Genomic DNA, 13,052 nt, shown 5'->3' with positions numbered 1-13,052 from the left:
ACTCCTGGGGGACACAGTGTGGGAACAAAGGCTGCTGTGTAGGAAGGCTGTTTTTGTAAACCTGACTTTTAAAATCAGAAAGTTAAATTGAGGACTTCATATGAATTTAAAACATGCACAAGCAACACATTGACTGCCCCACAATGTGCATGTTATTCATATGGTATATTGAAAGGTTATTTTACACATTTTGATTAAGATAAATTTAGATTTCAGATGTCATGATGCTTTAACTGAACTGGTACATTCAAAATAGCTCCCACTCACACTTTTAAATTAATTTTGAAATTCACAGATCATATAATATAAAGCTATTGCTCACCATTTGAGCATGCAGCCACTACTCACCACAGTGTATTTGCAAAGTATATTATTCAAAACAGTCAACTAATTAATCACAAGGGACTCACTTAAAATCATTACATCTTTTCCTAAAAACACAGTATTTAGAAATTCACAGGTGATACTTTATTATTAACAGTTCCTGAGGTTAGGTGTTGATTTTTATTTATGGATTATGCTCGTGGATATTTCAGCAGGAATGTGTTTTACATGTACAGCTCATAATAAAACCAGTCAGAACAAACTTCCTATATAGCTTTGATTTTCACTTATTTATTGCCCTAAAAAAGTTTGTGACACTTCACACGACACTGCTCTGAAGCTCTATGGCAACACCTTTTAGCAGATATGAGCACAGATTAGTTAGAGCAGACCCAAAATGTAACTTTCAACCACATTAGCACCGTCGATATGAAAATGAATCTGATGAAATTAGTCAGAGTTATAGAAAGTTATGAATGATCAGGTTTCTTCTTTTCCCACATCATATGATAATAATTAAAAGTTAGACAGGAGACACCACTGCCATTTTAAGTTCTGTTATTATTAAAATATCAACCTTCAACTGGATCACAGTGCATGTTTGGTGAGTTCTGCTAGGAGTCTGCTGCAAAGTTTCACATTATGTCATTGTCAATGTTTATTCAGAAATTATCCCATAATTATTACTAGTACTATTGCTTTATTATACAAAGCAAAGGGATATGTTTAAACATTTCATCTAATAATAACACACTCATTTACCATGTCTTGTTAACATGTTAATAAGTTTGAATTGGCTTTCTGAGCCATTCCAAAGGCTTGTGTCAGGGGTGTATACTTACTTTGGCACAGGGTTAAAACCAAGTGAATAGGTAAACCTAACAGTACCCCTGATCTCTCTGTGACCTTCACAGTGGTTTTATTATCGATTTCCCTTTTGATTTTAACTTTTGACTGAAGTTCGCCATAAATGTGTTGGGCAAATAGAGACACAAATTGAATTCTTAAGTTGACAAAAAAAAACAAAAACAAAGGCTTGAATGTGAGAACTGACCTCTGATTTTCAGTCAGAAAAAGACAGCACTGATGCTTTTACACAGTTTAATGTTAAATCCTACTTACCCACCAGTTTAGCATCCGTCTGGACTAATCTTGCATCACTCCACTTTCAGCGTGTCCCTGGAACATTGAAATCCTGTTTGTAGTTTGGTATGTTTTTCAAACGGTTTCATTTATGGGATCAACTGTTGTGAATTACAATGACAGATAATCAAGACTAATGACTATTTAACACCGGGGTTTCTCTCCCCGCTCAGTCAACAGATAAAATGCGGCGTGAACAGTCATGATCTGTTGACCAAAGTGTCGCCACAGACACCAATGCCTGGGCAGACACCCAACATATGGCTAAATGCCTTATCATGCTGGCGGTGATATGCTAACCACACACATGCATGTATACAAGTATACCACCCCCCGACTCTACCCATTCTCTGACTGAAGACATGAATCACTGTGTAATTGGCCTGGGAAGAAGTGATGCACAAAACAAGTATGATAGCTTAGTGTTCTTTGGCCTGAAAAGGCCGCGGTTTTCCTGACACTGTGGGTGCTCTAGGGCGACAAATGAACTTTAGTTAAGATTAAGGTCAGATTGTTGTTTTGGTTAAATGTTAATAGATGTTCAGAATCAGAAAAGACTTTTTTGCCTGGTTTGTTTGTACATGTAAAGAATTTGCCTTAGTGTTCGTTGCAAAAAAACAAAAAAAAAAACAAAAAAAAACACAAATACAATAAAATGAAATAAAATAGTAAACATATACACATTCAAATATACAAAAATATGTACACTGTATATACAACAACAAGAACATTTACAATGGGATGGTGGTGTGTTTAATGTGTTCATTAAGGCGAGCCATTGTGAACTTTTTTGTATTAACCTTGACCACCAAGTGTCAAAATATAGAATTGAATATAATAATATTGAATAAAATAAAGTAAATGTGAACAAGTTGGTTTAAACTTGCTGGTCAACATGGGCCTTTCTGTGTGGAGCTCGCATGTTCTACCTATCTGAGTCGTACTCTGCGTGCAGCTTCCTCCCACAGTCCAAATATGTGATTAATAGGTGATTCTAATTTGGTATCAGGTGTGAACTGTCTGGTGGTGTTATCATACCTGTTCAGTGATATCCCGCCTCTCGCCCATTCTCAGTTGGAACAGGCTCCAGCCTCCATGAACCTCTACTGGATAAGGACGTTATAGATAGCGTAGCTGTACTTTAATGATGCCAGCATCTTCTCAGAAAGTCAAATAAAGTTCTCCCCAGAAATTGTTTGACTTGGTCTCCTAGTTGTTTTTGGTCAATACAAAGCTCTGCATTTGTAAACGAAGATTCCCATGTGGTGTTACATTTATGAAATGTTCATGTCCAGGCATTGGTCACTTGCTGACTGACTTGTAACAGGGAGGCAGATTGATCAAAAAAGGTGTATGCTTTGTTCCTGTGAACAGGAAAGGCTTCTGATTACTTTCAGATGAGAACGATTCTCCACAGTCAATTTCATTTTAAAATTCACACGCTTTGCTCAACATACAAAACTACTCGTGACTCCAATGCATCTCACACATCAAAACACAGTTTAATTCCACAATGAAACAGTTTTCCTGACTGTGGCAGCTGTGACCCTTTTAATTCAGATTTACATCTCCATTCGCTCTTAGCCAACTGGAGCTGGCCTCCCCTTGAAGTTATCACAGGGCTTTAAGTTTGGTGGCGGCAGGCCGCTGCTCGTCTGTCTAGACGCAGTGTAGGCTTTTGATTAGGGTTATGTATCTACCAGCTGTGTACAAGAGACTATCAGGCCATCTATGGAGGACTACACAGGTATTGAAGGGTCCTTCTTGGGGGGGCCGCAACACCAGTGGTCTTTATTTTGGTTTAGTGGCCTCATGTGGCCTTCTGAATTCCCCTTCAGAGCGGCCTTACCCTGTCTGTGGACTCCCTCCCCTCGTGTCTATTCAATATCTGAGATAATTGTTCTGTTTATGTCCCGTGTTCCCTAAAAAGTACTTTGTTGTGAACTTGTATTGTTAACAGCACTTTATAAATATCATGCGTGAGTTTGTGTTTACACACATACACACAGATTCACATACTGCACAGTAGATGCAAACTATATACAATGATCAGGCATAACATTATGACTACCTGTCTGGTGTCCGCTGATCCCACAGATACTTGATCAGTTTAGGATCTAGTGAATGTGGAGGTCAGCTCAACACCTTGTGCTGTTCTTCATGTGTTTTTTTTAGTTGTTCCTAAACTGTTTTTGTGTGTCTGTGTCTGCTGGGGATGACTGCTGCTATCAAGGAGTCTCATAGCTATAGGGTGGGGGTGTCTGATCTGATCTGGGTGGGTGGTGCATATCTAAGTAACATCCACATGAATGCCAGGACCAACAGTTTCTCAGCAGACCAGTAATAATACCCAAACAGGGACGTTGCCCAAAACCTTTTGAAACCATAAGTGCGTAAATTATGAAATTATGTTTTTTTTATGTCTTTTTAAATTGTGATGTTGAAAGCAGGCCTCCATAAACCTAATTTTCAACAATGATAAGAAATAATTTAGTTCTTAAGCAGTTGTCAATTAAAAACAAAACAAATGAAAAGAAGCAGAGATGTAGATAAATGTATTTGATTCACACTGACTTATACTGTACATGTCCCTGAAGTATTCAAATACCTACGTGTCTAAAAAAGAAAAAGGATAGAAACAAAGAAACAAAACAAACAGAACCCAAAATAGTTTGGCCACCATCTCTTGTGCCCTCTCTAAACACTCATCAAAATCTCTCACCAACTTGATATTCAACAGGGGAATACTGTGTGGACTTGAAGTCGCGGTGGGATACGGAGAGGTCGGCATGCGCTTGTCCATGTTCACATCTATTCTAAGTCTCCTCAGGGAGGGTTTTGAAGGGAAAAGCAAAACCATGCCACCCAAGGTAGTTCCACAACCTCTGACCTGTGTGACCTCCCTCTCTCGCTGTCAAATTGTGTGGCACACGTTTCCCCACAGGAGGGACTAACAGCTCACTTCATTTCACTGTAGCGTTTTATTGCAACCTCAACTACTCACCTAAAAAGTTACTTTCCTAAAAGGTTGTAATTTATTTAAAAAAAAAAAAACCTCATGCATTGTATTCAATGTTGGTGTAGACTACATATACACAAGTGTCTCTGTATCCAGTACATATTTGTGAGTAGGAAACTAATGTTTCTCATGAGAGGCGGATTTTACATGTCGTGAATCAAGTTTGTCCAACAGAGCCTGTGGTCAGTGTATTTCATTTGTTGTCAGTTTAATGTCCATAATAAAACACTGTCAAGGCATCAGTCATAAGAAATGTTCTCATGACTGATGCCGGAGGGGGAAAAGCTCTATTCTTATTTATAGCCAACATTACTTGGATGCCTTGTAAGGAGGTGCCTCCGTATTGTTGCAACAAAGCCGTAAGTCAACACTGCTGCCGGCAGATATTTAAGTTTCATCCCTCTGTGAATGTAGGCTGTAGTTCCTCTGCTGGGTTTGGCAAGCAGCAAAACAAGAGGCTGTGTTGAGGCGGCAGCAGCAGGCGCTTACCACAGCTTCTGTTACATTTAGTGTTTGTCATGGCGTGAGTTTAGAGGAACAGGGTTCTGCTAAGGAGCGGGCCCACAATTGGCATGTCTGGAGGATATTTACATGATTAGAGTATACAAATCATGAGACCTTTATGATCTGATTAGCTGCCTCGATAATTAGTATTTGGCAGTTTAAGCTAATATGTTTAATTGCTGTCAGATTAAAAAAAAATGTTTTAGCTCTTCAGTGATTTGTGATATAAATAATGGGAGTTGATGGTGGTTTTGTTAAGTGCAACATGCGCTAACAACTTTCTTGTTTTCACCATCATTTTCTTGAATACATGCACATCTGGCCCTTACAACTAACAGCTCACACTGGCTACTGACCAGCTGTGCTGCTAGATGGAGGTTAAGACTATTGTTGATGAGGGAAGAGGCGATTGTCACTATGTTTTCCACCCACATTTTCCAGCCAGTCTGGGGATTTGAACTCGTGACCTTTGAGTTAACAAGCCTGCATCTCTGAACTTGATGCTGCTGCTGCTGCTCCTTCCCGGCTTGGGCCGGCAGAGCAGTAATACCACATGAATTCTCTCAGTCAACATGCATTAATATTTGCATACTTTTGGTCGAAGTTCACATCGGAATAAGTTTTCCAGCTATCTCTGAAATCTTGGCAAACACACCTTGTGACCTCGCCTATCGCTTTAACCATGAGAATTTCTGTACAGTTTCTGCAAAGGAGAACCGCTAAATAAACCAGTCGGTGTAGGTATGAAATAAAATATATTAAGTTAGTAGTGATGCCAGTGAGTATTTGAGAAACATGCTGTTCTCACTTGGAGACTATTCATGTGGACAGAGCTTCGTCATGTGGCGCAATCATCAGAAGCTCAGTATTAACAATACCAGGGAGCTTGTGTTGGACTGCTAGTGGACCAGGAGGCCCTCCTGTCATGGTCATCAACCAGGGAAAAGAAGAGAGATTCCTAACATCTGTGTTAAATTATCTTATGGGCTTGTGAGTTATGGCCAAAAATGACCTTAGCCCACCAAATTCTAATCAGTTCGTCTTTGCATTTAATTTTTTGCCATATTTAAGGGAATTCCCTGAAGACATTCCTCATATATTGTTTCATGGACAAACACACAACCCCAAAACACGACGCCTTCATCCATTGCTGTCCATTGCTGATGTAAAAAACGAAGGACCAGTCACTCTGTACACTGATTTGACGTGATTAAATAACTGGTATATTTCTGCTGTCTGCAGTTGATCTCCAGTGGGATTTTAGCAATATGTGTTTACATCTGGTCACTTCCTCAAGTGTGACCCACCCAGGAGTCCATGTATTGTATTTAACATCACACCTACACAATGAGGCCATGGGAGACACAAACTTATGAAACACATATTAGGATTTCACTTTGCCCTTTCCCAAGTAAAGCAAGTTCACAATCCGGGCTCCACACTGGGTATGAGAAAAACTTAACCTCTCAAGGGTCAGCCAGGAAAGTCCAGTCTAATATCATCTGAGGGCTTACTCCAATAACCACACAGAAAATAAAATGTTGGGTGTCCTCTATTTTGGGTCAAATCCTTAGAAACTGTGCAGAAGGAACCAGGCTTGTCATTGCCTTTCCCAGATTGCCTTTTTAAAAGGAACTGACACATTTGGTAAGATTATCATTCATTTAACTTAGTTTAACCTTTGTAACAGTGTTCAGACATAACAATATCCCAGGGATTGTTTTGGAGGGGAATTTTATTGGAGGTTGTATTTAGTCTTGTGCAATCCTTGTTTCTAGTGATCCGTCTGTATTATGGGGCGCACTTTTCAAAATACCACCAAAATATATCTGTCATTCTGCTGACAACAAGTTTGTATTCTTTGGTTAGGCAGACATAGTTGTGTTTGCTCCTCAGTGGCGTATATCTGATGGAGAACTTCCTGAAGCACCGAGGAGAAAATTCACACCATCGTTTCTGTCATCAGAAAGTGTTACAAATGTGTCAGAAACACCCAGCAGGAGGTGAACCCAGTAATACGCCGAGACTAATGATAAACAATGAGGAGAGAAGACAGAGCAGTGGCATTAACTTGCTGTGATTTGAGAGCCGCAGAGCGAATCATGATGTGCGTCAGAAAAATGTTGGCGGATGTGCTTGAACTCTGCTCTCGCTGGTTCATCAGACATCAGAGAGAACGTCGCCTCTTCAAATGATCCTCTGCTGGTACACTGTAAGAAATGGCTCACATATTTAGAATTTAATCCTAAAATCGAAATTTTATGCAGTGATTTCATTTGAAAATCCATGCAAGAGAAATTAGACTTTAGAAGAATCTCAAAACTGAAAGGATGGAAGGACTTTTTTTTTTTTTTTTTTTTTTTTACAAGTAGTTAGTCATACTGAAATTCAAAATACTCAATTACAGGTCTTGCTTTGACAAATCATGGTTGAAAGTATGTAGTTGCCCTGTTTAACTTACGACAGTGAATTGTATTTTATCCTAAAGTTCCTAAATAGGTAAATGTTACATCGAAACCACAACTGTGTTATGAGTGTAGAGACAGCAAGTTTTCTCACTCTGTGCCATAGAAACAAAACACAACCTCATTAAAGACAAATTTCTCTCTTTCTTCTTTCTTTCTTAACCCAGGTCAAGTACCGGAAACAAACTGAATACTCTGACCCCTAGTGGCAAGTCTAGACACTTACAGGAACAGAGTAGCATTCGTAAAACCGCCAATCGCACAGTCACTTTGCTATAGCTATCAAATGAATGTAATGTAGTAAAATTAACTGTTAACTACAAACGGAAGAAAAATGAAATTTAACGTATATATGTCTTTGTATATATGTGCGTTATGCTACTATTGCATTCACAGAATATCATACTTGATTCTGATGTCACATCCCAATTTTATACAGTCAAATTTAAAGCCAAACATACAACACTGAACACTAGAACATGCAACAAGGTAAGAGCTACATACAATGACCCCAAAAAAATTTGACGCATATTTACGTTGACGTTTTTAGTTTAGCCCATGTCAGATGTTTATGACCTATGCTGCACAGGTGTGATTCACATGTTTTGGGTTCACTTTTGGGTTTTGGGGAGTGGTCATGTCATCCATCTTTATGTACATTCTGTAGTATGAAATAGCAACTTGTTGTTATGATTTGTTACTCAGTAAATACGTGCTACTTTGTTACTTGTGAACTGGGATAAAAATATGAGTTCATCAGTCGTAGGGGGTTGACAAAGTGAAGGATGGTTTATATAATCATGCTGCTTTCATATTCCTCTCCAGCTTAATGCTATGCTGTAAATATTTTCTTATGTGGTATTGTTACAATCTCACAGTTTACAAGTTTTGTCTAAATTAGGAAACTGAAATGTGTTATTTTACAGTGGAATCAGAGTGTCCAGCAGCAGAGCAGTAGTTTACTGCAGGGCACGGCTGCCTAACAAGAGGAAATAGCTGGGAAGTCAGTTTTCGACTAAGTTAATGATGCTTGTCTGTGAAATGCCAGCAGAGGAGCCTGATAACCAGGCAACAAAGACACAGTCGGGTTGGTCCTACATCACAGTGGAATGACTCATTAAATGGGGATCACTGCGGCCTTTTCCACACAACGCCTTCTAAAATGAGCCGTGAATAATGACAGCCCCTCTTCCTCTCCATCTCAGACATTTTTTAACATGAAATGCTAACAAACAAAGATGAATGGGTCCTTTTCTCTGCTGTGGAACAATTGTGACTCATTACTGACAGATAATGATATTGATCTCTTTCCTCTGCTCCCCTTTGTCTCTCATGGAGCCATAAGGGATGTCCCTGCATGGAAACAGTGATCAACCTGTTACCGCTAGTGATGCCTGTGACCTTTTTCTCTGCTTTAAGGTTAGAGAAACATTGAACACTCAGCCATGATGGATTTGAGAACATTCCAAAAGCCCTTGGAGCTGTTTACGTTAATGTGTGTCGATTTGATGCTAAAGACGTGTCTTGAGGGAAACGTGGTTTCTGCGACAGCAGGAATTGTTCATTCTTTTATCCCTATTTATCTGCCGCTACAATGGCACTGACTCAAGCTCAAACATCGTCAGTCTTTTTGAGCCGCATTTGTTGATTTTTGTGTGTTTAGGCCTGGAGTTGATTGTAGGCGGTAACGAGGGCTTTACATGCATGTGGAGGGGTCACCACACAGTTGGGCAAGAGACTTCACCACGGGTTACTGAAGGGATCACAGGAAGTGTGGCTTTCTTCAAAAAATAGTTGAACTAATGAGATTATTTATTTAAAATGATTGTGAAACTGTACTATTCACATTAATCACAGTCCAACATGAACCGCAACAAAGGATCTATTATAGTTAGCTTAACATAAAAACAGGAAACAGCTAGCCCGACTCAGCTACAAGACTACAAAACTCTTTGGTGCTGGTTGCCTGGCAACTTGAAGGTGATGACAAGACTCCATGAGGTAACTGTGGCTGCCCAGTGCACATATAGAGGAGCAAATATTCCACAATACTATTACAAGCAAATGTTTAAACTGAGCACCGGCCAAGTAAGAGGTTCCCCCTGTTTCTTGTCTTTATTCTAAGTTAATCATCAGAAAAACAAAATATATTTGCATTTACTGTGTTGCAATAGTATATCACTTTCACAGTTTTTATTATTATTATATTGTTTGTTCTAAATACACTGTGTCTGATAACTGGTCAGTGGTGCATGTTCAGTTCCAGCACCAGATCCAAGGCATCTTGTTTCTCTCTGTGTGGATTTGCAGTCAACATGTTTCCCATTAACTTCCATTCAGCTGGCCGGGTATTAAGTTGTTCAAAGATGTACAGTCGAGAGTCTCAAATCACACAGGATTACCCACAACCTCCAGGACCAAATCAGCTGGGCAATTTGTTGTCCAACCTGGTTATGGTCTCTGTCTCGGGTGATTTGAGTTGAAGGCTGCTGTGTGCTGAGAGAGTACGCCCTGTTTTCATGTGGTTACAGTTTTTTTCTGAAGATGATGAGACTCACAGAAGGCTTCTTTAAGTGTGTTTTATTGAACATTATATCCTCTGCAAGTGCAACTTTATGTATCAGAAGCACCCAGTAGAGTGTTAGAGGTATTTAAGCACCACTTGTGTCCTCATGCCGTGAAAGCTGATCTGTAAGAGAAAATTGTTAAAGTAATTGGATTTTTTTATTTTTTTTTTGTCTCCACTGTGTGCTGTGGAACTGTCTTTCTTTATATACCAAGCTGACCCAAGCAAGAGCCCAACGTCAGAACTTATTTATGAACTAATATGAAATTGGGCTGGAGGTTTTGAGCTGCATATCTTGTTTTGGTTTCTGTTTCCACAGATGTAGGTTTGGATTTTAGTTTTTAATTCATTTGGGGCCTGTAACGCTGCCACTCCAGATACATAGCAGATGTCTTGCGCTGGAGAACAGCAAAGGGGATGTCTGAGAAACACGGGTGGAGGTATGAGTGCAAGTTCGAGAAAAAAGGTGTTGTCTCATCTTCCTCTCTGAGGGTCGCAGGAGTTGCTGGAGCCTATCCCAGCTGTCATCAGGTGACCTCCAGTCTATCACAGGGCTATCACAAAGACAGACAACCACTCACACTCACGGTCAATTTAGAATCACCAATCAACCTAACAAGCATGTCTTTGGAGGAAACTGGAGTACCTGCAGAAAACCCACACAGACACAGGGAGAACTCCAAATCGCTAATTAACTTTTACTGAAACTGAGCCAGAAAACAGACAAAAAATAATAATGACCACTTACTCTTCCCTTCTATTGGCCAGTGAATGACAGCTTAGCTCCAGACTCCCATGACAGGAAACCTCCACGTGCTTACGTAGTAACGTATGTAGGGAACATTTAGGGTGAGCTAAACACAGACGAAAAAGTTGGAGGAATACAAATGCTGGACACAAAGGGAAGGAGGGCAGGACACAAATCACTTTAATAAAAAAAATTCACAAATTCCAGAACAAAAGGCGGCGCAGGGTATCCAGGTCAAATCCTACAAATACAATACAAAAATAGATGAAAACCAAGATAAGAAGGACAAAGGATGAGGCAGGTTGATGGAATACCAGGAGACAGATGAGACCAGTGGGGGGAGGAGCACACAGACGAGACAAGAGGCAAGACAGGTGAGTGGAATCACAGATGCAGGAACAGACAAAGACAGGAAATCAAACTCAAATATATCAAGAAAACTCGTTATAAAATAAAATAGGAAACACCAGAAAAAAAAGATGCACAACACTGTCAAAACTCAGATTCCTGTCTGAGCTCACACAGGTTGATCATCTTAAGGTATAAGCTTCAGTTTTTCAAAGTGTCCAACATGACAACATTCCTGCGTTGCATGTGGACCTTACACACAGTTTGTAGGTTAGTGTAGTGTTATGCCGTTACAGCACACAGACGATGACCTGTTGTCCTGTGCGCTGCAATAAGTTTGTCAAGTTTTGCACACTTCATCAGATATATATCCTACGTGGTCTCCTACATGTGAGGTCCGCTGTTCTCTGCGCTGCACATGTCAACATTTACTCTGCAGCTCCGTCTGTTGATGTGTCTCTTCATCAATCTGTGCTTTTATTGTTCTCGCCTGGACAGTCCACGTCTAACACAGACTCCAATCAGCTCACTCAGGTTTTATTAGCCACAAATGGCTTGCCACGCTTTATCTGACTTTATTAAAAATATTTTACACGCTGACCTAAGCCCTTTTTGTGTTGTGTTTCTTTTTTTTTTTTCCTGGTGTAAAAACCCTTGAAATTCCTCATCTGAAATGAATCAGAGCAATGTGTCAGTAAAAATACATCTTAATAAACATTCTGTACATATGTCAGCCACCTCCATCGTGCCTGGGTCTCAGCTGAGTAAGCGCCATGCAGAAATCCCATAATCATTTCTGAATGTGCCCAAAAGGCCCAAACTATAACTCTGACCCTCTAAACCGCTTGGTCCGCGTCCAAATCACGTCTCATGTTCCTCATATGTATCTACACAGAGGTCAGAGGAGAGAGCTATGCCATGAAATGAATCTGTTCCACTTTATTAGAGCTGACAGTTTTATAAAGATACACAAGCTCCCTGCAGCTGTGGACTAGTAGTGAGCCAGCATAAAAGAACACCCCTTTACCTGTCTTTGCAAAAACGAAGCATTTCCTGTACAGGTATCTGTTAAAAGGTGGAAAATGTCAAGCAATACTTCCGTTGAATTATTTACTGCGTCGTATTCTAGGCAATGCAAGGCTATTTGCATGAGGTTTTGGGTTTACCTTTCTGTTTGAAGGGGTTTCGTTTGGGGAACTAGCGAGAGGAAGTGTGGTATCCAGTGCTTTTTGGAAAAGGGGATGCGAGATCCATGGTTGAACTTATTCCACCCATGTGAGGCGTGGCGTCGCCATTTTTCATTACCATCAAGTAGAGTAGTAACTCCTCATGACACTTCTTGAAAGAAGTTCAATTTCTTACCCTGTCTAGACGTTTCTGGGCGCAGCAGTGCATTTATTTTATTTTATTTTTTTAAACATTTTTTCATAACACATACAGTGCAATACAAAAAAAAACAACAAAAAAAACATATCCTCCGACCAGGATTTAGAAATAAAACCTGCAAAGGGACAAAACAAAAAAAAATGAGTGTGTGAAGGAATGAACACTTCTCACTCTTAGCGGTTGCCATCTCAGCCGCATGAAGGAAGGAGAGGGACCATCAAACTTCTCAAAGTGGTGTCCAAGTAATCTGTTGCATGGTTGCAATGGTCACATGATAAGTTACATGAGTGGAGCTGATGCAGGCAGATGATGCAGATAGTTTGCGACCTGTTAGGACACCCACCTGTCACTCAAAGCAGCCACCACCTTGTGTATGCATGACAAGTGGTTTAGACTGCAAATTGACATAGAAGCTACAGTGACAGTGCAGGGCATACGCAGCCCGTATGCAGGCCCTGCCTTTCTTATATATATATTTTAATGTCCTGAAGTTCCCAGAAAGAGCCTTAATTGTCAGCCTTGATATGATGTGATTAAATTGACTGGTGC

This window comes from Mugil cephalus, chromosome 2 (genome assembly GCF_022458985.1).
Source record: "Mugil cephalus isolate CIBA_MC_2020 chromosome 2, CIBA_Mcephalus_1.1, whole genome shotgun sequence".
NCBI classification, from domain to species: Eukaryota; Metazoa; Chordata; class Actinopteri; order Mugiliformes; family Mugilidae; genus Mugil; species Mugil cephalus.
This window is presented reverse-complemented; position numbering follows the sequence as displayed.